Source organism: Oryctolagus cuniculus, chromosome 11, assembly GCF_051225735.1.
Source record: "Oryctolagus cuniculus isolate XC-2025 breed Fujian yellow rabbit chromosome 11, ASM5122573v1, whole genome shotgun sequence".
In the NCBI taxonomy this organism is placed as follows: domain Eukaryota; kingdom Metazoa; phylum Chordata; class Mammalia; order Lagomorpha; family Leporidae; genus Oryctolagus; species Oryctolagus cuniculus.
In genome coordinates, this window is record NC_142877.1 from 46,849,953 (window position 1) to 46,875,487 (window position 25,535).

The window sequence follows — 25,535 nt, forward strand, 5'->3', positions numbered from 1 at the left end:
AGACGGGTCTTGGAGCCCAGATGTCTGGTCCAACTTCTCAGTGTAGGTATCTGCTCTATGGGCAGTCTGCCAGTTCACATTTTCCAGCTCCCACTACACCCCAGGCTCAATAGGAAAATCAGACAATTCCAAAATTGATAAAGCTTCCTCCATGCTCCAATTCGCCCAGGCTATGATCTCACATTTCCCCTTACTTTGAGACACAGTTGAGTCCAGTAGCAGGTTCTCCAACTGCTAACGTCTCTTCCTAATTTCAAGCACGTGTCTGCTCCCTTTTCTTCTTCTACCTACTGGATTTATAGAGTTTAAGGCCAAGTCCATCTAAGATCAGATTTCCTTCTTAGCAGCCATGTGACCCCAGCCAGCCTTCCAACCTCTACAAGTTTCAGCTCTTCAGTGAGAACACAGGCACCCATTGGTGGTCTTGGATGGCATGAGAGAACATATTTTGCTCTAAACCACAGCTTCATTTATTTCTCAATATGCCTATCGTCTCTTTCTTTTCTAAGCTAAACATTCATTTGATTCCTTTCCTTCAACCTTCATTTCCTCCTCCAGCCTCCTGTCCACATCAGACTCCAAGGGTCTCCATGTCTGACCCAGTAGATATTGTTCTGTGCCTTTGCTACCTTCAAGGGGTCTCCTCTCTTGGCTTCTCATTACCATGTCCTTGAGATTTTCTCCCTTCCCTCTCTCTTGGGAGACTCCGCTCAGTGTGATTCCTTCTCACTCTTCCCTAACCATGGTCCCACCATCCCCTGCAATTCCTGCCTGGACTCTTCCCTCCACTCTTACAAAGATGTTGATGGCAATAATTATCGAGTTCTTCCTGTATGTCAGGGAACACTCTAATCACCACTTCTACGTAAATCAGGCCACAAATACTTTAACATTCATTTTACAGGAAACCGAGGCTGAGAGTGGTCAAGTAACACATCCAAGGAGCCAATGTTAAACCACTGCTTGTGATGATGCCAGCATCCCATAGCAGAGCACCTGTTCAACTCCCAGCTGCTCTGTTTCCAATCCAGGCACCTGTTTACACACCTGGGAAGACAGTGGAAGATGGCCCAGGTACTTGGGACCCCATCACCCAGGTAGTAGATCCAGATGGAGCTCCTGGTTCCTAGCTTTGTCCTGGCCCAGACTTGGCTGTTGCTGTTGTTTGAAGAGTAAACCAACTGATGAAGATCTATCTATCTATCTATCTATCTATCTATCTATCTCTATCTCTTCTTTTTAAAGATTTATTTATTTGAGAGGCAGAGTTACAGAGAGGGGGTAAGACAGAGAGAGAGAGAGGTCTTTCATCTGCCTGTTCACTCCCCAAATGGCTCCAATGGCTGGAGTTGGGCTGATCCAAAGCCAGGAGCTAGGAGCTTCCTCTGGGCCTCCCACATGGATGCAAAGGCCCAAGCACTTGGGCCATCTTCCACTGCTTTCCCAGGAGATCAACAGGGAGATGGATCAGAAGTGGAGCAGCTGGGATATGAACTGGAACCCATCGGGGATGCCAGCGCCACAGGTGGAGGTTTAACCTACTATGCCACAGCACTGGCCCCTATCTCTATACCTGTTGCTCTGCCTTTCAAATAAATAAATAAATCTTCATTGAAAAACAGTAATGCACCCAAGGCCAGCCACTCAAAGAAAGCATATGAACACCCGGCACTGCCTTAAAGGGATGGTCCCTGGGTGATCACTCCCCTGCAGGTGTTGTGTAACAGTTTGTGCATCATCTATCATCTTCCCTAATGCTATGGGGCATCTGCAGCCCAAACCCATCCTCCAGGCTCCAGACGTGACTACTGAGCACTGAGAAGGCATCTCAGTGCAGATGGCCTACAGTTGCCTAATAGTGAATATAGACTCGATTTCTTTCCCCAAGAATCCATTCTGCCACCTGGAAGTCAGCCATCCCTCCACTAACCGTTCACCTCTCACCACCAACCAAACCCACCAGGCTGCCTCTTGCCTGTTCTTCTTCACTTTGTCCTCTGCTCTAGATCTCTCTGCCGTTGTCTCAATCTCCTAACCAACCTCCTTGCCTTCCCTCAGCTCTCCTGCAATTGATTGTCCCGTGCAGGGCCCAGGTGCTCTTTGTAAAATGCTGTGCTCTGGGCTTAGGACCTTTCTCTGGTTAATCATTGCCTTAGAGATAACACCCACATTCCTGATCAACTAATCCCAGCCCATTTATCATCTCTCCCTGTTAACTTCCCCCGTCCCATCCTGCCCCACCCAGCATCATCCTACACTTCAGACTCATTGCAGTGCTAGAGTTCTATGGATAGAAAAACAGCCAGCATGGGGTGCTCATGAGGAGGTATGCAGACATCTTGTTTTTATCATAGCAACTACCTGTGATGGCAGAATTCTTAAGACCTTGTAAGTGAAGCAACTGGGATTCAAAGGCATCAAATCACTTGACCAGAATGGTTCAAAACCAGTCTATTTCCAACCCATGCTCTTCATCCACGGGCTCTGTGAAGCAGGCTGATTGCTTCCTGGGGAACCCCTTCTCCGACCATCCCGGACACTGCTCCAGGTTGGCTGACTCCTTCAGTATCAGTCTTAGCTCAGGGCTCAGCCCTCCCTGGAAACATCTGCTTGGACTCCAGCCCCCAGGCTGACCCAGGAAATTCATTGGTGTCGCATGTATCATGTTTCTTTCAGTTAAAAATGCCATTATTGGAGCTGGCGCTGTGGCGCAGCTGGTAAAGCCACTGCCTGCAGTGTTGGCTTCCCATATGGGCATCGGTTCAAGATCCAGCTGCTCCACTTCCAATGCAGCTCTCTGCTGTGGCCTGGGAAAGCAGTGAAAGATGGCCCAAGTCCTTGGGCCCTGCACCCACATGGGAGACCCGGAAGAATCTCCTGGTTCCTGGCTTCAGATCGGAGCAGCTCCAGCTGCTGCAGCCAATTTGGGAGTGAACCATTGGATGGAAGACGTCTCTCTCTCTCTCTCTCCTTCTTCTTCTCTCTCTGTGTAACTTTGACTTTCAAATAAATAAATAAATCTTTAAAAAATAAATCAAGAAGCCTAGCTAGCATTTTTAGAGCATATATAAAATGCTAGATATTGAGCTAAGCTTTTGGCATGGATTATCTTATGTTAATCACTCACAATAAAAACTTAAAAGAGAGGGAGTTTTCTTTATCTACATTTTGCAGGTATGGAAACAAAAAATCAGAAAAGTAAGTCACTGATTGTCCCAGAGATAGAGTGACACGGGATTGGAATTTTAAGTCAATTTGGCCGTCAGGGTAGGGTTTTTAGCACTATGCAAAGGATGAAGCCTTTCTATTGCTCATAAGAAATGTGACTCAGGTGTCACCTCCCTCACCTTCCTGCCCTCCACCGCCAGGCCACGCCCACCACAGGCATCCTCTGGCTTCTTCATTTTGTCCATAGTGCTCTTTCAAAAAAAAAAAAATCACAGTGAAATGTAACAGAAATTCAAGCACAGATCAGCCAGTATGGAAAGCAATAAGGTTAGTAACCCCTGTGGCCTGGATGCCACAGTATCTTCTGGATTGAACAGCACAGATACGCTGTAGGGACTTCGTGAGCATGGAGTCCACCGCAACTTCCAGGTTTGTCTCGCAGAAACTAAGGCAGACTTCATTGGTCTTCTCTGCCTTGCACTTGCCATTGAAGGCTCTGCATTTTATTTAAAGATTTATTTATTTGAGAGAGAGAGAGAGAGAGAGAGGAGAGGTCTTCCATCTGCTGATTCACTCTCCAGTTGGCTGCAACAGCCGAAGGTGGGCTGATCTGAAGCCAGGAGCTTCCTCCAGGTCTCCCGCGCGAGAGCAGGGGCCCAAGCCACTTGGGCCATCGTCTACTGCTTTCCCAGACCATAGCAGAGAGCTGGTTTGGAAGTGGAGCAGCTGGGACTTGAACCAGTGCCCATATGGGATGCCCAAACTGCAGGCAGCAGCTTTACCAGCTACACCACAGTGCCGGCCCTGGATCTGTTATTTTTTAAAAAAGATCTATTTATCTGAAAAGCAGTGTTACCAAACCTCACACCACATTCAAAAATTAAACTCAAAATAGATTACATACCTAAATGTAAAATTACAAAACTTCTAGAAGAAAATAGAGAAAACCTTTATAACCTAATGCTAGACACATTTCTCTTCAGTTGGACTACAAAAACACAAGGCATAAAAAAATCAATAAATTGGGCTTAATCAAAATTACACTTGTGAAAGAATTATGAAAGTTGTCAGAATTAAATGGAGTCTCCTGGGGCCAGGGCTAAGGTGTAATGGGTAAACCCACTGCCTGCAGTGCTGGCATCCCATATGGTTCTGGCTTCTCCACTTCCAATCCAGCTCTCTGCTAAAGCCTGGGAAAACAGTAGAAGATGGCCCAAGTCCTTGAGCCCCTGAACCTATGTGGAAGACCCGGAAGAAACTCCTGGCTCCTGGCTTTGGGTCAGCTCAGCTCTGGACATTGTGGCCAATTGGGGAGTGAACCAGTGGATGGAAGACCTCTCTCTCTCTCTCTCTCTCCTGGCTCCTGGCTTTGGGTCAGCTCAGCTCTGGACATTGTGGCCAATTGGGGAGTGAACCAGTGGATGGAAGACCAACCTCTCTCTCTCTCTCTCTACCCCCCCTTTTCTTGTGTGTAACTCTTTCAAATAAATAAATAGATCTTTAAAAAAAAGACATTATGAAAAATAAAAAGATGAGGCCGGTGCTGTCGACTACCAGGTTAAGCATACCCTATGGGAGCAGGTTCTAGCCCCAGCTGCTCCACTTCTGATCCAGCTCCCTGCAAATAGCCCGGGAAAAGCTGTGGAAGATGGCCCAAGTGCTTGGAACCCTGCCGTCCACATGGGAGATCTGGAAGAAACTCCTGGCTCCAGGCTTTGGTCTGACCCCGCCCTGGCCACTGTGGCCATTTGAGGAGTGAACCCACAGATGGGACACCTTCTTCTCTGTCTGCCTCTGCCTCTTCATCTCTATAACTCTGCCTTTCAAATAAATTAAAAAATATTTTAAAAGAAAAAGATAAGACAGAGATGAGGAGGACTCAACATTTGCAAAACATGTATCAGATAAATAAAGGCCTTAGAACACAGATTAAAAATAAGGGAGAAAACTCTCAATAACAAGAGAACACCCCAATAAAAATTCTGAATAGACTTCACAACGTTTATAAAAAAAATGAGCACAGGGACAGACACTCAGCATCATTTGTCACCAGGGAAATGTAAATCCAGACCATGCGACCAGGTGTGTTTGCTACTCACAACTGTTCTACCAAGTAACTAGTCAGTTGCTTCTGACAGCTTTTTTTTTTTCATTTTTATTTATTTATTTATTTGAGAGTTAGGGTTACAGAGAGAGAGAGAGGGAGAGACAGAGACAAAGACAAAGATCTTCCATCTGCTGATTCACTCCCCAGAGGGCCGCAATAGCCGGAGCTGTGCCGATCCGAAGCAGGAGCCAGGAGCTTCTTCCAGGTCTCCCACGTGGGTGCAGGGGTCCAAGCACTTGGGCCATCTTCTGCTGCTTTCCCAGGCCATAGCAGAGAGCTGTATTGGAAGAGGAGCAGCTGGGACTCGAACCAGCGCCCATATGGGATGCTGGCACTGCAGGAGGAGGATTAACCTACTGTGCCATGGTGCCGGCCTCTCATATTTCACTTTGTAGAGGTCCAGCTGACCGGGATATTTCTGATCCTGATCCTGGGTTAGCCAACCCTTTCCAGAGTCCCTAGAAGTCAGATGAGTCTTCTTGCAGGCTCATTAGAATGTGAAAACCTTGATGGAGCAGTGCCAGTGGTGTGTGAGCAGTCGCTTCTACTCCAGTGGATGTCTGCTAGGTACCAGTCTTCTTTAAGAATTCCCCAGGGGATTGAGGGCTGCCAGTGCTCAAAGCCTAGCATTGGAGGCAGGGCCTCCTGCAGGTGGCTTCCCAGCTGTAGGCCACCTGTGTGTCCTGCCCTGGTCTTCTCACCTGGCGAGAAGAGGGACCAGCAACATCCAGACAGTGCAAATCAAAAGCAGAGTTGCAGGGCTCAGAATATCTTCACGTTGCTTCACTCCATCAAGAAAAAAAAAGATCACACCCGACATCACACTCTTACCAATCAGAATCACACTCTTACTAATCAGAGGAGGCCTCTTCCTTTAAAGGTCATCGTCAAAGTTACTGCCCTTTGTCGTTAAAATCAACATCACCGAGGAGGAGAGATGGGCGTCTCCTAAGTGATGCCTTTGAGGAGAACAGAACAAGATGTTGCTGGTGGGTTTCCAGCCAGGGAGACACAACAAGAGTCTAGCTGGGAGGAAGCAGAAAACACAGCCACAAGGAACATATTGTTTTGAATAGAATTATGTCAGGGCCGTTGCTGTGGCATAGCAGGTAAAACAATTGCCTGCAGTGCCGGCATCCCGTATGGATGCCGGTTTGAGTCTTGGTTGCTCCACTTCCAATCCAGCTCTCTGCTATGGCCTGGGAAAGCAGTGGAAGATGGCCCAAGTCCTTGGGCCCCTGCACCTGTGGGAGACCTGCAAGAAGCTCCTGGCTCCTGGGTTCAGAATGGCACAGCTCCGGCCGTCGCAGCCAATTGGGCAGTGAACCAGCAGATGGAGGACCTCTCTCTCTCTCTCTCTCTCTCTCTCTCTGTGTGTGTGTGTGTGTGTGTGTGTGAAACTCTGTCTTTCAAATAAATAAATAAATCTTTAAAAAAAGAAATATTGTCTTTCGACATTACAATTAAACTATTATTGAAATCATTTTGTTGAGATTATTTCTCCATTAGAAGCATTTAAAAAATGTTGCCCTTGAAGCTTGTCACTTTCACCATTTACCACTCTGAGCGTGGTTTAATCATGGAAAGTGGGAAGGAGGAAGAATGAAAAATGTGGGACCCCCAGCCCCAGGAAAACTCTCTACGGAACGGATCCTTATGAAAATGTCAATTCCAAATATCACCCTACAGATACTTTGCCCAGGCTTTTTATTGGAACGGACATCCGGCCGACTACTGCCTTCAGCTGATGTCTTCTGTGGTGTGGTAAGGCCCCCTGCAGACACGAATCTGCCAATCATTCCCAAGACAGCATGCTCCATTGTCCCCAAGATCCTTCGAGTAAGGACCCAACATTGGCCACACCCCCTCTTCTGCTGTAGGGCTGGTCTAGGTTGCTGACCCAGTGCCATGATTATCTTCCTCCTCTTCCCCATGGTCAGCTGACCTGCTAAGCTTTGGGGTGAAGAGTAGTTCATAGATTATAAAGAGGAAGAAGGAATTAGCCCTAGTCCTCTGCTTTCTTCATAGATTTGGATTCTTAATAAGTGCTATGAATCCAGAAAGAGAGACACATGGGCTCCTTCACAATTTGGGGATATGAATAAAATTCTTTTCTTGGAGCGATCACTGAGTCTCAGCAGACTGACACACTAGGAATTGGGTTATTATACCCACAAAGGTCGATGTGGATCAGGTGGCTCTCCTCCAGGTGTTGACTCAGGGATTCAGATGCCTTGGCTTTGGTCTTTGTCAACTTCCACAATTCTGTCTACTTTGTGTTCTGTGCAGTTGCCACTGCCCAGGAAGAAAGACTGGACCATGCATGGAGCTGCTGCATAGGTCTGGAAGGGGCTTACATCACTGTAATCTCTCCACGTCACATCAACCGTGCTCCTTTGAGAGGCAGGGCACCATCCCCTCCCCTTACACCTGACCAAACCTTTACAACTATTCCAACCAAAAAAACCTGGTAGAAGAGATGGGACATGACCTCCAAGTCTAGGTTATAAAAGGCAATTTGGCATCAGCCTGGCTCCCTCTTCCTTTGTCTCTTAGTGTTCACCCTTGGGACTTGACCAACAGCCAGAATCAACTGGGAAAGCTGTAGCTGAATGAGCCTCCAGTCTTCAAGCCTTCCACAGGAGGCCCTAGATGTGATGGAGCAGAAACAGGCCATCCTGCTGTGCCTCCTTAAATCCTGACCTGCAAAAGGAGAAGACATAATAAATTATTGTTTAAAACATTGAATTGTGAGGAAAGTTGCTATATGTCAATAGACAGCCGATATCATGGGCACCTGGCTGATTGCTTCCTAAATTCTGTAGCCATTCTGCATGTAGTTGCTTATTACAATTCTTAGGCTCCCAGCTGGGTTAAAAATCACATGAGCACTCTCACCACCACATAAGTCATTACATAAGTCAAGATCTTACCAAGAAATGCAAATTGATAACATCGAAAAGGGGAAATTGTAGAGAGTTTTTAAAAATATAGTCAGAAAAGAGTTAAGGGAAATTGTTAGTGACACGACGTGAGACTGGTGCAAAAGGGAGCCATATCTACCCTAAGCAGAATGGGTAAGATGGGAAGTACCTACCAGAATCTGGCAAGAACTCTTACTAAGGAAGAGGGACTATCAGGACTGCACTGTGAGTTTCAAGGGCAGCTACTCTGAAGCAGGGGTCCAGTAGAGAGAAAGCCAGGTGACTGAATACCCAAACTCTCTTCTCTCACTCTGAATTTTCATTTTCTGTTGGGTGAACTAAACAGGCAACCAAAGAGCATGAAAGCTTAGCTGATGTAGTCCACAGGGGTTGGCCTCTCAGAGCACAGAGCAGGATGGGAGAGGCAGAGAGTAAATACGGAGGTAGAAATATGATCATTCTGCACATTCACAACCATTAGCAGCAGCAGCAGTATCATCATCTGCATTATTACAATCATCGTCACCACCACCACCTTCACCACAATTGGCATCAACACCGTCACCATTATCACCACTACAATCACCATGTCCACTATCACCACCACCACCATAATCATCATCATCACCATCATCATCTTTATCAGCACCATCTTCATCATCACCATCATCACCACCACCATCTTCATCACCATCATCACCACCAGTCACCATAATAATCTCTACCTCCATCACCACCACCATCTTCATCATAATTATCATCTCCATCATCATCATCACCACTATCACCAACATCTTTATATTACCTCAAATGTTCATACTACTCCTTGATTTATAAAACAATTTCTCCTGCTTTCTCTTATATCATCCTCAGAAGATCTCATTTGCAGTATCCCCTCCATTTGCCAAGGAATGCTCCAGGCAAGTAACATGGGGATGGAGAGTTAAATTCCCAGATGAATGCTATCAAATATCCAAAGAAAGATGCATAATGTTAGGAGGGCTTGATCAGACGATTTCTGGAGGTTGTGGAGCTCAAGGTTGGCCTCCACGCAGGGAAGGATCTCAACAGGGAGGTCTCTTTCATGTCCTGGGAACCATGTGAGGAAAAGGCTTAAAGATGAGGACATAGGAAGTGGGCTCTGGGAAGTGGAACTATTTCAGTTGTGCTGGAGCAGAGGACTTACAGAGATGGGATGTGAGTTATGAAACTGAAGGAGGGGGGTCAGCACCGTGGTACAGTAGGTTAATCCTCCACCTGCAGCTCTGGCACCCCATATGGGTGCCAGTTCTAGTCTCGGCTGCTCCTCTTCCGATCCAGCTCTCTGCTATGGCCTGGGAAAGCAGTAGAAGATGGCCCAAGTCCTTGGGCCCTGCACCTGCATGAGATACCAGGAAGAAGCACTTGGCTCCTGGCTTTGGATTGGCACAGCTCCGGCCATTTCGGCCATCTGGGGAGTGAGCCAGCAGATGGAAGACCTTTCTCTCTGTATCTCCCTCTCACTATCTGTAACTCTACCTCTCAAATAAATAAATAAAATCTTTTTTAAAAAGTATTCTAATCCTTCTTAAGAATATAAGGGGTACTACAGTGGGTAGGATAAATGCAGTGAGCATGGACACCAAGTGGAGAGATTATTTATGAGGCTACTACTCTGGTTTTAGTGGTAAATGTCTTGCTCAGGGAGTAGGAGCAGAAATAGAAAGAGGGGTGTGGCAATAGGATGACAGTGTGGGAACCAAGAGAGTGAAAGATGGCTGCCATTTGTTCCAAATGCACAAGTATTTGTTGAGTGACTGCCCAGTCCATGGCATTGCCCTTGACTCTATGACATAGAAGGAAGCAAATCAGGTAAACACAATCTCATTTTCCACCTGGTTCAGTACATCAGCAATGTCATTGGCACAGCAAGGGAATTCAGCGCTAACGATTGGCACACTTTTTTTATGCCTGAAATACCCTTCCTCTCCTTTCTTTTACGTGGAAAACTTCTATTCATGCTTCAAAACCTCCTTAAGTGCCCCAACAATTTAAACACCTCCCCTTGATTCTGCCAGTGCTCTGTGTGACCCCCCACACACACACCGGCACCCTCCCTGATACACAACTAGAATTTCAAGGGAGTACAAACTACATCATAACAGCTTGTGGAAGCTCACTTGGAAGTTTGGTTTAACCCTTAGCAATGGTGAGGTTGAAATATCTGTGAAACAGCAACATTTATCATGGTGAAACCCAAGACAGGTCAGAACCATAGAGGATCCACGCATCATCTACCTCCTCATCCTCACCCCAGACGGAATTCTGGGCAAGGGTTGGGGAGGGAGATGCAACAAGATTCCCCTGTAAATAGTTCCCATTCTTGCCAGGCCAGCCTTGTCTTTGTCCTTCCGTCCTTACCCACTACTGGGAACTGCAGGTTCAGGGATGTCAGATGACCATAACTGCCTTTGGGATCAGGCTGATGTGAGTTGGAATTGAGGTCTTTCCACTTTAAGCCATCAGGACTCGAGCAAGGACCTCAGTTCTACAGGGTCCTAGCTTTCTTACTTGATAAGGTAGAATAGTAGATGTTGGTGCTTGGGTTCCCAGGAGGATTAAGAGTTGCAGCGAATAGAAAGATGCGGCCTCTGGCAGGCATTTAAATAGTCATGTGTTTTGACTTGAGTCAAAATGGTTCCCAAGAACAGCAAGAGCCTTTGAGCTGAAAAGGCTCCAAGGATAGCAATAACCTGCAGAGAACTGGCTGCTGTGGCAGGTGAGGTAGCAGCCTTGTTAGCACCAGCTGGCTGGACAGCAGCTCCTAACGACCCAGCTACAGCCTGGTCCAGCTACGCCCCCGTTACCCACCAGTGAGCCACACTGGACAGGTCCAAGCATAAGTTCCATTCATTCAATTATCTAACAAATAGCTCCCGGGAGCCTACTTTCTGCTACATACTGTTTACAGCAACGAATAAAACAGAGAAAAAACCTTGGTCTCTGGAAGCTTCCATCCTAGGGAGAGCTAATAAACAAGGTAGGGGTAGGGGGAACCTTCAAAAATTTCATGGAAAGTTTTAAAAAACTATGTATGGACTTAAAATGGGGAGACCAAAATGAACTTGCTTTTTAATTTTATTTTTCTGTGAATTTTTTAAATATTTATTTATTTATTTGAAAGTTAGAGTTACAGAGAGAAGGAGAGGCAGAGAGAGAGAGAGGTCTTCCATCCACTGGTTCACTCCCCAATTGGCCACAATGGCCGGAGCTGTGCTGATCCTAAGCCAGGAGTCAGGAGCTTCTTCTGGTTCTCCCAGGTGGGTACAGGGGCCCAAGGACTTGGGCCATCTTCTACTGCTTTCCCAGGCCACAGCAGAGAGCTGGATCAGAAGTAGAGCAGCTGGGACTCAAACTGGCACCCATATGGGATGCCAACACTGCAGGCAGTGGCTTTACCTGCTACACCACAGCACCAGCTCAAACTCTGTCTTAAGACCACACTCTCTAAAAGTCTCTAAAGCTCAGAGCCATCTTAACACTAGGGGAAGGATGCTATGGCAACAATGAGGTCCCCATCGATGACTTCCAGTGAACTTGGTCTTGAAACACAGGTAGAACTCTGCTCCTGCCCAGGATAAAGGAGCTGGGAAGAATCAGACTCTTTGGAGTAGGTGTTACCTATGAAGAGATTAGAGTGGGGCTGGCGTGGTCAGAACCAAGCCTGAACTAGATGCTTGAGATCAGAGGGAGAATGGTGGAGAGGCAGGGACAGCAAGAGGGTCTGATGGCTTCAGAGAAGTGAGAGCCAGAACAAAACGAGGGAATCTTCAGTCCACAGAGCACAAGGCCCTGGGAAACCCAGCCAGAAGGCAAGCCTAGGACCTGAACATGAGTGTCGGAAGTAAGGATGGATAAGGAGAGCGAAGTGAGAGATGAGACATTATGAATAAAGAGTGGACAAGAGCAGTGGACACTTGATGTCATGTGGGACACCTGTACCCTGGATCGGAGAGGCTGCTTGGAGTCTACTCCACTTCCCATACCCCTTCCGGCTAATGCACATCCTGGGAGGCGGCACAGGATGACTCAAGAACGTGGGGCCCTGCTGGCTACTTGAAGATCCAGGCTCAAGTTCCTGGCTCCTGGCTTCAGCCTGGCCCAGCTCTGACTGCTCCAGGCATTTGGGAAGTGAACCAGCAGATGGAAAGTCTCTCTCTCTCCCTCTCTCTCCCTCTCTCTCCCTCTCTCTCCCTCTCTCCCTCTCCCTCTGTCTCTCTCTCTGTCTCTCTCTCTGTGTCTGTCTCTCTCTCTGCCTTTCAAATAAAATGAAAATAAACAAGCACATTTTAAAAAAACTGACAACAAAAATGGAACCTCGGGAAATACAGAAAGCAAGGATGAGGAAAGGAATTTGTTTTTTAGGAACACTGGGTTTGGAGTAATGAAGGGACCTCCAAGTAGGGCTACCTGTGAAACAGCTGAAGAGGTGAGACTAAAAAGCTAGGGAGGGGGCTGGCACTATGGCGTAGTAGGTAAAGCTGCCACCTGCAGCACTGGCATCACATATGGGTGCCAGTTCGAGTCCCAGCTGCTCCACTTCCGATCCAGCTCTCTGCTATGGCCTGGGAAAGCAGTACAAGATAGCCTAAGTCCTGGGACCCTGCACTCGCGTGGGAGACCCAGAAGTTATTCCTGGGTCCTGGTTCCTGGCTTCAGATTAGCACAGCTCCAGCCATTGCGGCCATTTGGTGAGTGAACCAGCAGATAGAAGACCTCTCTCTGTCTTTCCAATAAATAAATAAATCTTAAAAAAAAAAAAAAAAGCTAGGGAGGAGAGCAAGGCTAGAAATGTAGTATGGAGAAGTCTTCCACAGAGCAGGTGGTTGCAGGGAAAGCAGGTGGCAGTTCTCAGGTGGCACAGTCAAGAGTGGAAGGTGGACAGCTGAAACCTGAAGCCAAGGAGCTGCTCCCCAGGGTGCACGGACAGAGCTGAGCGGCTGGTTAAGGCTGGATCGCAAGGTCAGAGGACAGTCAGGAGCATCCTGATCGTGGAAGCCGAGGAAGAGAAGAGATTCGAGAAGGAAAGGCTGGTCAGGGGTGTCTGCTACTGCCACGGTCACAGAACACACAGCTAGAGTTTGCGATTCGGGGTTCAATCTCCAAGAGTGCCCTTTCGACAAGTAAAACAGCCAGGAGGCAAGAAGGCCAGGAGGAGGAGGCAGCCAGCAACGGCATGAAGAGAGGATTTCTTCAACCAGGTCAACCAGGACCACGAGCAGGGGTCCGGAGGAAGTCCAGGTGGACACCAAGTGGTTCCAGTGGAGCCATAGCGTTCCAGGCGATCCAACATTAAGCTCCTGAAATTTCGTGAATGTGAGCTCCAACTTTTTCACTCTTTGGTTTGATGATTTTCAAAAGAGCTGTAGAGAAAAGACATCACAGCACTCAGCTCCGGCCATTAGCAACCCTGATGCACTTCTACCCCACCAACTTGGCCCCCCAACTCTTTCTTTGCTAATCAATTCCAGATATTGAATCACTTCTTCCTTAAATAATTCCTTGGCCGCTTCTCTAAAAGACCCGGACTATTAATACCTCTACAAAGTTAGTAGTAATTCCTGAAAACTTCAAAGTGTTTAAATTCTCTCAATTAGCTCATATTATTTTGAGAGGGACTTGCTGTATTGGCTAGCATGTGTTTTAGTCATTTTATGTCTGTACTTTTTTTAAAGAATTATTTTATTTATTTGAAAGGCAGAGTTACAGAGAGGCGAAGGCAGAGAGAGAGAGAGAGAGAGAGAGAGAGAGAGAGAGAGAGAAAGAGAGAGAAAGAGAGAGAGGTCTTCTATCTGCTGGTTCACTCCCCAAATGACCACAACAGCCAAAGCTGAACCGATCCGAAGCCAGAAACCAGGAGTTTCTTCTGGGTCTCCCATGCCGGTGCAGGGGCCCAAGCACTTGGGCCATCTTCCACTGCTTTCCCAGGCCATAGCAGAGAGCTGGATCGGAAGTGGAGCAGCTGGGACTTGAACAAGCTGCCCACACAGGATGCAGATGTTGGAGGCAGCAACTTTACCTGCTATATCACCAGCCCTCCCTTTTTCTTCTTGATATTTCTTTGTCGAATAAGAGCTTCCCCCTAGTTGGGTTTTTTGGCATCCACATGGGGCCATTCAACAGGCATCTCTGTCTCCTATATCCCCTGTAGGGTGAGAGTTAGGTTCTGATGCTTGATGCAGTTCATGTTCAATGTTTCTATTAAAAATGCTATGTGGGGGGGCCGGTGCTGTGGCATAGCGAGTAAAGCCGCAGCCTGCTGCGCCAGCATCCCATGTAGGTGCCAGTTCGAGTCCTGGCAGACTCAAAAGAAGCTCCTGGCCCCTGGCTTCAGATTGGCCCAGCTCCAGCCATTGCAGTCATTTGGGGAGTGAACCAGCAGATGGAAGACCTCTCTCTCTCTCTTTAGGAATATAGTGGTTCTTCCCCCCATATCTGCCCTCCCACCCCCACTCTTGTCCCCACTCCTACTCCCTCTCCCATCTCATTCTTCATTAAGATTCATTTTTAGTTATCTTTATATACAGAAAATCAACTCTATACTAAGTAAAGATTTCAACAGTTTGCACCCACACAGACACACAAAGTATAAGTACTGTTTGAAGATTAGTTTTACCGTTAATTCACATAGTACAATACATTAAGGACAGAGATCCTACATGGGGAGTAAGTGCACAGTGACTCCTATTGTTGATTTAATAATTGACACTTTTATGATGTCAGTGATCACCCAAGGCTCTTGTCATGAGCTGCCAAAGCTATCGAAGCCTCTTGAGTCCACAAACTCCAACATTAGTTTGACAGGGCCATAGCAAAGTGGAAGTTCTCTCCTCCCTTCAGGGAAAGGTACCTCCTTCTTTGATGGCCCCTTCTTTCCACTGAGATCTCATACACAGAGATCTTTCATTTAGGTCATTTTTTACCACAATGTCTTGGCTTTCCATGCCTGAGAAACTCTGATGGGCTTTTTAGCCAGATCCGAATGCCTTAAGGTCTGATTCTGAGGCCAGAGTGCTGTTTAGGGCACCAAACAGAATTTTAAAGGAATGAGGTAAGCAGCCTATTTATCAGAATAAAATACCCAAAAGGATAAGTCTTTGCATCATGATCATTTATACAAATACCATAGTGGTGAGGAAGCCATTACCACCCCCACCATCACCATGTATGCGAGCACACACATGTGTGCACACATGTAAAAGTACAAACTGTTGGCCTGCGCCGCAGCTCAATAGGCTAATCCTCCACCTAGTGGTGCCGGCACACTGGGTTCTAGTCCCGGTCAGGGCACCGGATTCTGTCCCGGTTGCCCCTCTTCTAGGCCAGCTCTCTGCTGTGGCCAGGGAGTACAGTGGAGGATGGCCCAAGTCCTTGGGCCCTGCACCCCATGGCACCTGGTTCCTGCCATCGGATCAGCGCCGCGGCGGCCATTGGAGGGTGAACCAATGACAAAAGGAAGACCTTTCTCCCTGTCTCTCTCTCTCACTGTCCACTCTGCCTGTCAAAAAAAAAAAAGTACAAACTGTGATTCAGCGCATGCAGAGCCTGGGAGGTTAGGAGCATAAGAATTAACAAAAGAGACAGGAGGTTCCCCCAGGACCCCCATCTGGGTTCTGGAGAGGAGGGAGGGGCTTGGAGGAGAAGATGACATAACTGAGAAATAAGGAAAATGACCCAATCCTGCAACTAGCCCCCAAAATTATTGTTAGAGGCACCCTGTACAAAGGCTACAAGTCAGCCAACGCCGCAGCTCACTAGGCTAATCCTCCACCTTGCAACGCTGGCACACCAGGCTCTAGTCCCGGTCGGGGCGCCGGATTCTGTCCTGGTTGCCCCTCTTCCAGGCCAGCTCTCTGCTGTGGCCAGGGAGTGCAGTGGAGGATGGCCCAAGTGCTTGGGCCCTGCACCCCATGGGAGGCCAGGATAAGCACCTGGCTCCTGCCATCAGATCAGCACGGTGCGCTGGCCGCAGCGGCCATTAGAGGGTCAACCAATGGCAAAAGGAAGACCTTTCTCTCTGTCTCTCTCTCACACTGTCCACTCTGCCTGTCAAAAAATAAAAAATAAATAAATAAATAAAAATTTTTTAAAAAGCCAAAGGCTACAAGTCAATGCATTACAGTTTGGAGTTTCCCAGAGAATCCCCTAACCCAGCCCCGTCACGAACATTCTCAGTCTAAAAAAAAAAAAAAAAAAAAAAAAGTCCATCTGTGCCTACTCATTTTTGAGCATAGCAAGTGTCTCACCACTCCCTGAGAAGAGCCCCAGCCACAAACGCTGGCATTTGATGTCGAGCAGCCCACGTGGGCTCACAGAACTAGGTGTCTACTGAGCTGAGCTAGGGAACTGGGGCCTGAACAAAGCCTTCCGAGAGAGAAAGAGAGGGAGAGAGAAAGAGAGAGAGAGAATCTTTCATCCACTGGTTCACTCCCCAAATGGCTACAATGGCTAGAGCTGAGCTAGGCTGAAGCCAGAAGCCAGGAACTCCATCAGGGTCTCCCACGTGAGTGCAGGGGCCCCAGCACTGGGGCCATCCTCCACTGCTTTCCCAACCTCATCAGCAGGGAGCTGAATCAGAAGTGGAGCATCCAGGACTTGAACCAACACTCTGATACGGGGTGGGGGGGGGGGGGGGCGTGTTGCAAGCGTGGCTTAACCTGCTGGCCACAAGGGTCTTTTGGTCAGGCATGGAAGAGGTAACTATTTCCAGTGAATGAGGAATATTTTCAAGGTGTTGAGAAGAACTTGGTTGTCTCTGATCTGTTTAAAAGGAAATCAGGGGAGGTCTCTGGACCCAGAGTTACAGGACAGTGGGTCTGGGTGCTTACAAGGAAGCAGGTTTCTGCAAGAGAGGGCGGTGCTTGTCACCACATGGGAGCAGCAAGAGTGGCAGGTGCACGGGTCAAGATCCCAGCAGCTTCTCCGGTTGGTACTTGAGCCTCCCTTGAGATGCACTCTTTTAAAAAAATTATCTATTTATTTGAAAGGTAGAGTTACAGAGAGGTAGAGCGTGTAGCCTGGTGGTTGAGGCACCAGTGTTCCACATCAGAATACCACGGTTCAATATCCGGCTCCAGCTCCTGACTCCGGCTTCCTGCCCTTGCAGACCCTGGGAAGCAGCCATTATGGCTCAAGTCACTGAGTTCCTGCCTACCCTGTGGGAGACCTGGATTGAGTGCACAGCTCCTGGCTTCCCCTGGCCCTGTCCCACCCATGGTACAAACCATTCTTAGCATTTTGGTGGTAGTGGTGGTGGACCAGCACATGGGAGCTCTCCACTAAACATATACAATTTTTTTGAAGATTTATTTTACTTATTTGAATGACAGAGTTACAGACAGAGGTAGAGACACAGAGAGAGAGAGGTCTTCCATTGCTGAGTTCACTCCCCAGTTGGCCACAACGGCCAGAGCTGGGCCGATCCAAAGCCAGGAGCCAGGAGCTTCTTCCAGGTCTCCCACGCAGATGCAGGGGCCCAAGCACTTGTGCCATCTTTCACTGCTTTCCCAGGTGAATTAGCAGGGACCTGGGTTGGAAGTGGAGCATCTGGGACTCAAACCGGCACCCATATGAGATGCTGGTGCTTCAGGTCAGGGCTTTAAACCACTGTACCACAGCACCGGCCCCAAAATTTTTAAAAACCATCAAATTTAGAAATAAGAATTTGCTTCTGAGAGTTTGTGGCAAGCAAACACAGAAGTGCATGTGAGCACCCGGGTTTGAACAATAAAATGATGGGAGTCACCAAACGATTCTTTAGCTGTGCCTCAGTGGCCTGCCTGGACAGCGGTGCTGGGACCACATGGAGTCACATCAGGATGATGCAGCTGGGACCAGGAAGGGGTGTGGCTTTTTGAGGAAGTGACCTCAGGAGGCAGGAGTGAGGACCTGAGGAATGAGAATTGAAGGGAGGAGAAGGCAATGGGCAAGGCCATCAGGGGCTTCCGCCCACCAGAACCCCGGGTGGAGCCCTGTGGTCCGCCCATCAGAAGATCTCTGGAACAATAGACCAGCGCGGAGCAGCCCAGGGAAGGGGCAGCAGGTGCCCCATCTCTAGGGATTGGGACTTGTCTCAGGCAGACCCTTTGCCTATGCACACTCAGGTGGTGCCTCCTGAGGGGACATGGTCGGACAGTCTGTGTCTTTGCCACGTGCTTCTTAGCCAGGCATGGCGGGGAAGGGCTGGGGGGCTGTTTTCTACCAACAGGCAGGCAGGAGAAAAGAAAATGATTCAGTCAGAGACCCCAAGAGCAGGCCAATCACCACTCCAAATCTTGGAGGCCCCCAAAGTCAGCACATAACATAGCGAATTGTCTTCCCCATCTTCAGAGGTACAGGGTTTACCAGATGGCCCCTCACCTCTTGCCACAGATTTGCAGAATGAGGTGTGTGTGTGTCTGTGTGTGTGAGTATGTGTGGAGGGGGTGGGAATGGCTTTCCTTCAGTTAACCTGAAGACACCACACCTGCAGTGGAGTCTCCCCAAAACGGTGCTGACAGGTCCAGGGATGAACCACCCATCCAAGGACACAGCTCTCATCACCGCTAGCCAAGATCATTTTGCAAAACACCTTGCATTTAAAACAGCTTTGTTTTTCCTAGTGCTTGGCCGTTTCTCCAGGGTACGTGCACAAAAATGCATCTCGTGGGACAAATGCCTCATCGTGCACGTGGTTTACAGAAGCTAAGGCCACGATTCCCAGATTTTAGGATTTCCTAACCTTCCTGCTCCTTTGCCAACAGTGAAGTCCCAAGGCCCCGGGAGATCCGGCCAGGCCATCCCTTGTTTTGCCTTCCAAGAGCGTTGACAGAATAAACTACTATTTTCTTTAGTTTTGTTTCCAGTGTAGGGCTGGTGGGGAGGGGGGAGCTTCCCAGGCCGGGGAACCTGGGCTGCGGGCATTTTAATTAATGTTAATGCCTGGGTTGACCCCCGCCCCTCCCCCAATGGCTCTGAATAAGAGAAACCAACGGGCAGAGCCAGACAAAGCTTTGTGCAAGCCTGGGGGTACCCCTGGAAAAGCCTCCCCAGCCAGGCCCACACACCCCTTCCCATTCAACCCCCACCCCACCCCGCCAATGTAGAGTTGTTCAGCTCAAATAAAAATTGGGTGGGGAGGAAGGGAGAGGATTTCTCCTTTTAATAAATAAGATAAATGCTGCCAGGGACTCTGAATTAGCTTAGAGTCTCCACTTTCTCACTGTCGGGAGGATTTTTGTCCTGGGATCAACACTACCGGTACTTAGCCAATAACTTGCCCAAAACAAAACAGATCCCTGGCATATGCATTCAACTACCCAGAATCCCGGCTTCAAAATCCACCTGATGTTTAAATGTACACGAACACCCCTGAGTTGGGTCAAAGCGTAGCCGCCATTCTTTCCGCAGAGATACTGTGTTTCTCCTTCTCTTTTGGAGTAAATTTTCTATTTTTTGCCCCAACCTTCTCGGCTTAAGCATTTTATCCAGTTTAAACGATGGGGATTTGAATTGCTATTTTAGAGGAAGAGGCTTGATTAAAACCTGTGTCCTCATCAAATTATTGGACACTGGTTCTTGGGCTCTGTTTACATTAGTGTCAACCTTAATTTAAATTCTGCATAACTATATTTGCTTCGCTAAATGCATTCGCCAGGAACACACCACAAATTACTTTGCATTATGAGCCAGAGTCTCTTTGTCTATTGCAAAGTGTTTTGAAATTAGCACCATAAGTAACTAGCTGTAAGTGTCACTCGATCTCCTTAATGCCTCATTAATCAAACCCGGTGGCAGCTGGGACGATGGCCAGGCCCCTCAGATATAAGATCAGTATCACTTGCTCCTTGCATTTGACCACAGTCTTTTAAACTTGATTCATTATCTGTGCCTTTGCCCTCCCCTGTAGGGTTGCTCCTCCCTCAGAGGCCTCCCAACACGTGCAGCTTTGTAGGCAGACCAGTTGCATGTGTGTGTGTGTGTGTGTGTGTTTTGCAGAAATGGGAAATTAACCCCCCCCCTTGTGGAAATTTATGATCGTTAAGAAAGAAAGAAAAACCCCACCTGATTCCCGGAATTATCCGCAATGATTCTACGTGATTTCTGGACCACACTCTAAAATTCGCACTGGAAAGATTTTCCTGAGCAAGTTTACCTTTTATGTCCAGAGTTAGAAAATACAAACACATCCCCACCCCCAGACTACAATTCCTGCCTCGGGTTTGTCAAAAAGATTGGGATACGTTTTTGAGTCTAAGCACCCAATCAGGACCCCCCCCCCCAAAATGTGTTTGTTGCTTTATTATATGATGCAAATAATTCTGTTTTTTTTTTAATTTATGCTTGCAAAAGAAATACAGAATAACTCATATTTGGTGGTTTTATTAAAGACCTTGTAGGAAAAAAATAAGTTAGTGTCCCTTCACTGTAAAAGATGGTATTGTTTACAAGACTTTTTAAAATGCATTCTTTGCATGGTACCACCACACATTTGCAAATGTCTAAATGGAAGATCTCTCTGTGTTCCACTCTCCTTCCTACAGCACACAACACACACACACACACACACACATCCTTGTAAGCAAATGCAGTGCTCATTGGCATTAAAACTACCTGGCAGCAATATGGGACAATGGCTTCTTGGATATCTCAGAGGTGGTATGCACAGCCTGGTGGGGGCAGCCAGGGCAATCTCCCCGCCAGGAGCCTCCTCCATGGCCCTGGGGACTCTGCCTGCCTGCGAGAGCCCCCACAGCAGGTGCCCTGGACAGGTGCTGTCTCTTCTTCTCTCAAAGGGCAGCGACTCAGTGGGAGGCCGTGGCTTGCTGACCTTGGCTTCCGACCACCCAGCAGGAAAACATCCGCAAGTAGGGTTCTGCAGGTTGTGTCAGTGAGGACACAGTGACACACACACACACACTCACCACACATGCACACACACGCCACACTCACCACACCACATACATTACACCACACACACACATACATACACACACACCACCACACTCACCACACCACACACACATATACACACTATATACACACACCACACACATACACAACACATACACACACCACCCATACACACACCACACACACACTCACCATACATACACACAAATGCCACACTCACCACACTACTCCACACCACACTCACCACACCACATATATCACACCACACACACATATACACACATACACCACCACACCACACCACACACATACACACCACACATATACACCACATATACCACACACACATACACACACCCACACACAACACACACATACACACTATACACACACACCATGCCATACTCACCACACCATACCACACACACCTATACATATATACACCACACCACACACACATCAGACCACACACACACACATACACACACCACACCACACACACACATATACACACCACACCACATATACACACACCACACACACTCACCATACCATACCACACACACACCACACACACAAACATGCACCACACCACACCGCACACACACACCCAAACACCCCCAATACACACACACCACGCCCCTACACACATACACACCACACACACACCTCTCATATACAAATACACCCCATAGATCACACCACACACACACCACACATCACACACATACATACATCACACCATGCATCCCACACCACATCACACTCACATACACACACACCACACATACACACATACACACATTGAAACTTTGTATTTCCAGAGGTTTAATGCAATCATACTAAACCTTCCTTTATTTCTACAGTGTTGAAGTTTTTGCCTTTTCTTCTTACAAAGCCATCGAGGCTAAATAAACCTTTTCACATTGGAATGAGGCACTGTCACCAGGCTCCCCAGACCAGCAGCAATGGCAAAACCCCCAGCCGGCAGTGTGGCCTGTGTGTTGGATTCTGACTTCAGAATCCACTTACCCGCATTCTGTGCTTGCTTTTATTTTAGTATCACCCCCTGTTTCCTCTTAGGGGATTCAAAAGAGGCTCTGATTTTCAAAGAGCAAACGGGAAAGAACACTTTGATTATTTTTCCATGCCATTTCCTCTGCTTAGGCACAACTTTCAGCAGTTAGAAAAGCCACCCCCCTTCGACCCCCAATGGTGTGTCTCATCTCTCCTCCATCCCGCTTTCATTCCTTGGGATTCTGGACAAAATCAGTGTGGAAAGGAGGGGGCCATAGCGACTTCCCAAAGTGTACCATAATAATTGGACACAAATTTTTTTAAAAAATTGACAATTCCAAATGTCTTCCTTTGCGGGCAACCCAATAAGTCTGATTATTTAAACAACAACAACAACAAAAAAAATGACACCTTTTTATGAACTCAAAACCACCTCTTCCCTCCATTCCTCCCTCACCTCCTTTGCCCTAAAAGGCAACACTTGGGCTTGGCAACTAGCACAAGCCACTAAGCCCCTGCCCTAAGACGCCCCTACCAAGATCCTATCTGACAACAGCTTGGGTTTAAGAAGGAAAAAGGGAGAGAGAGAGTCAGACAGAGAGAGAGAGAGAGAAAGCAGGAATCAGAGTCCTAGGCACTGCTCCCCCTCAACTTTTCCTTTCTTTCCCTCACCAGCCCCCTTGCAAAAATAAAAGAGAGCCGAGCGCAGCTGGGTACAGTAAGGGCACCCCACGATTTAAAGCGATAAGCACGGTCTTACTTAGCCCCAGTGCTGCAGCTGTGCACTTATCTGGCCAAAGGAGACCCCAGGGACAACAAAAGATCCCAAAGAAGGGGACGGGAGCTGCATGGGAAAAACGCTATCCCAGCATTGTGGCTCCCTTCTGCTGAGCAAATAGTTCACACTGTTCATTCCTATCTTCTATTCTCTCCCTGGCACATTGTTTGTGCCCTTGCATTTCATTCTGCAAGGAAGGTTGCTCTTTGGGCCTATAAGCAAACAAGTTCAGAAAAGAGCCAGCCATCGGCTCCTCTTCCCCGGAGAACTAGCATTTTTATTTCGACTCCAAGCTGTCAAAGACCTGGAGAGTTGATGTCAGTGTCCTGAATTAATTGCTTTAAGCTGGAGCAAGCTCCACAAGCTACCAAATGTCCAGAAGATGTTTATTAATAACATTTCCTCCAGGACTCTGGCTTCCAAGCTGTCCCTGGGTAGTGGCCTTTATCTGCTGCCGTCTCTCTCTCTCTCTCTCTCTCTCTCAGCTTGGCCTCTCAGAGCTCGATCATCGGGACAAAATTTAGGATTTTGGGGCATGAAAAAAATAGCCACTTTGATCACAGGATATGAGTGGCGGACGGGGAAAGGTCTGAAGGGGACAGAATCTGGCCATGTCACTCTGAAACTAGGGGGAGGGGACACCCCTCTGCAAAAGCTCATTTAGCCAAAACAATTAGCAAAAGGCACAGAGGAAATCACTCCCTCTGATTCCCCTCCCCCAAGAGACAATTTGAGGAGGGTGACAACACGATGCATTTTGAAGTTTGCCTGGTACCAAAAAAAAAAAAAAAAAGCCTCTTTAATAGAATGAAATAATAAACCAATTTATATACCGATATAAGACGAGGATCGTGAGTGCCATTGTGTAATTTTCCACTTGACTTTTCATTATCTACCTGAACAAAATCAATCTATATGTATGGGATCAACATACAATTCCAGAGATAAAAGCTGAAAATAAATGTGCTTTGCATATCCCCAAGATAAAAGACACAGTCTTCCGCACTGCCTTTGCCTTTTCTTCTCCAGCAGATGCATTTATAAAATAAATTGTTGTGTCAAGGAAAGAGCCAGACGGAGCGGCGTATCTCGAGTGCTGACGCCGGTGCTGGAAATATTGATCCCTTGGATGAACGGTGGTTAATAAGTACCCAGCAGACGGTATCAGGTCTTTTGCCCTAGTTTACCCAGAGTGCAGTCTGGGTCAATGTTTCTCCCAACCCAACCTCCCCACCTACCAAAAAAAAAAAACAAAACACCCACACACAACTTCCCCCTATTACTGTGGATTTTAAGGCTGGAGGTTTTCCAAAGAGACAAAGCACACTGAAAAAAAATCACATCACAATGGAAGAACTCTGGGCCATTGGAAAGGTTGCTATTTTTTGTTTTACTCTAAACAGGTTGGCTGCTATTCTTTTGACGGTCTTCTATCTGCCCACTGAGAGCAGTGACACTCTGTCTGCCTTCATCCTGGCCAAGCCATGGGGCCACCTGAAGCCCCTTCCCAGCCAGCACTGCACCTGCTTGTGTGTGCCGTCGGATTCACCGCTCCATGGGGAAAGCACTGTGCCCATTCTGCCTCCCAGCACCTGACTGCGTCCAGTCTTATCACCACGCTCTTCGTGAAGTGAGGATTGCTTGCCAACACCGTATATCACCCAGCAAAGGAAAACCCCACCTGGCATGGGTAGAGGGCCACCTCTCACCCCCAAGCAATCTCTCTGAGTTTGTGAACGGTTTCTAATCACTCAAGAGTACTAATGTCTGAGGCCAGAGATTTGTAAAAGCGAGCCACACGGCATTATTTATTCATCGTGATACTTAGTAACTCCAAGTGCAGTAAGGCGTCTATCTGGACAACTTGATGGCCACAACTTTAGCTCTGACAGCAGGACTAGTGAACACTCATATTTTAAGATCTTTACAAGCACAAATGTTAATGCTGTTGGTTGTGTCCCATTCTGCAACCCCTCAATTTTCACATATCTTCTTCCCTAAATCCGGAGCTCCGGGTTCACGCATGGTACCCATCTGGAAAATATACAAGCCCACTTCCTCCCCCTCCTTGAAATTCAGTGAGAAAGGCAGCCCTGAGCCATCTGACTACAGCATCCTGGCCTTTTGGAGACATTTGTAATGGTCAGAAAAATCACATGGGGCTCTTAGGAAGCCAACTGTCTGTCTTCCATCCATCTCATCTTTTTGCTCCGGGAGCTGTGAGCAGGCAAATCTAGAGAAAGCATAAGAATGCAGTCAAAAAGGGTTATGTATTGCTAGGAATTACGTTTGTAAAGGGGACTACCCCCTGAAGGCGTGTTTCCAGAAGGTTCTATATTCACATTACAGAAATGCTGCCTTCTATGTCTAGAGTGTCCAGCCTCTGTGGAGATATCTCATCCATAGTTTAATTACATTTTTTGATTCAAATTGGAAACCCAACAAACCAGTATGATAGTACATGAGCTATCATCAGCATCAAGAAAATTTTCTAGAAGTCCCCACAGAAAATTCGCTCCTGCCGGAAAATGTCATTGCTGAGTAACATCATAACCACCTTCTTTGCTTGGGGGGGCTGCTCCTTGCATAGGCAGAATTCAAACACCAAATT

The 25,535-nt window shown here is 47.5% G+C and overlaps 1 long non-coding RNA gene across 2 annotated transcripts in view; it reads right to left on the reverse strand.

The window, feature by feature from the left end:
- Positions 1 to 3,864: 3,864 nt before the first annotated feature.
- The window catches only part of LOC138844205 (uncharacterized), a 34,673-nt gene continuing 13,002 nt past the window's right edge, over positions 3,865 to 25,535 (reverse strand). The window contains exons 2-4 of one of the 2 annotated variants that reach the window (XR_016216048.1): positions 9,386 to 13,601; positions 9,005 to 9,288; positions 3,865 to 7,978 (exon numbers count right to left, since the gene is read on the reverse strand). This is a non-coding gene — a long non-coding RNA (uncharacterized LOC138844205). Of the gene's footprint in view, positions 7,979 to 9,004; positions 13,602 to 25,535 lie in introns of both variants that reach the window. The other variant, XR_016216047.1, reaches the window with a different exon arrangement.